We start from the raw sequence: 1,231 nt of genomic DNA on the forward strand, positions 1-1,231 counted from the left end.
GCAAGTGAACCAGAAATTCGATGTGTTGTGGATTTATTTGGAAAGGCTGTGACGTTTCCTAGTGTTGGCGGAATTTGACTGATGAGGTCAGGGATTCGAATTGAATGAACCAGGGAGTCAGGGATTTTTGTTTGGACTTGCGGTTGCATCTAATGGGTCGCTAGATTGCCTACATACCCTATAAAGGGATCAAACCATTGTAGTTCTGGAGTTTGTATTTCTGGTGTTGGGAAAATTTTGTGTCGATAGATGTACATATATATATTTTCAAATCTGTCAGATGTATTTCCTCTGTGGACACCGAAATTTAATTTGGTCACCCGATGTGTTGAATTTTGTACTGGGCCGTGTGAATGGGCTTTTATGTTGTCGACAAACGAACTTGGCCGGGCCCGAACATCGAGATAAACTATTTGAAAATGGGCTTCAGGACTCAAGAATGAGTGATTTAGCAGGCCCATGTATTGGATACCCATCTTTCTTTCTAGGCCCTTTAGCTTTAATTTGCGTCAGGCCCAATTGAAATTCATGAGGTCAAACTAATAGAATCCATCTTCACTCTGGCCAAACTGATCAGCTGGAGTCCTTGTAGGCGTAGCTAACCCAAGAGGATAGGTACCAAATCAGAGTTGGGAGTCGATCTCCATTTGAATTGGAGAAGGAGACACCTTCTTGTATTCCCAATAAAAAGGAGGGCTCTGTCACAATGCTCTACACCCCTGCTCCTACACAAAGAATCGGAAATTACTCCCTTGTTCGCAGAAATTGGGTAATGGCTTCGATCTTCTCACTTCTCCTCTGTAGCTCCAATTTCTTGTTTGTGTACTGATTGCTTTGATTAACCATTGCTACCCAGGTTTTCTGCTATAGGTTCAAAGCGATTCTTCGAGCAATTGGCGCGTACTTCCATAACTTGTATGAACCCATCTTGCTACTTCTTTCCTGATTATCAATTGCATGGGTTTAGTTGAAATTCAAATCTGGAGCGTCTTCTTTTTTTCAATTTTTCCTTTTGATTGAGAGCTGAGGACGTAGCTTTATGTTTCTTGGGCTAATTTGCATTCAAAACCAACTTGTTGCATACTTGTTCAATTATATATTGCGAATTGACTTGCAACTCTTTTTTTTTTTTACAAGCTTTTATATGATTATCCGCAGGTCTTCACCATTTTTCCACGGTCAATCTTTCAGAAAGGTAGGCTTATGACAATGACCTTGCTGCCTTGTGTTA

This window comes from Rosa chinensis, chromosome 1 (genome assembly GCF_002994745.2).
Source record: "Rosa chinensis cultivar Old Blush chromosome 1, RchiOBHm-V2, whole genome shotgun sequence".
Taxonomy (NCBI): domain Eukaryota; kingdom Viridiplantae; phylum Streptophyta; class Magnoliopsida; order Rosales; family Rosaceae; genus Rosa; species Rosa chinensis.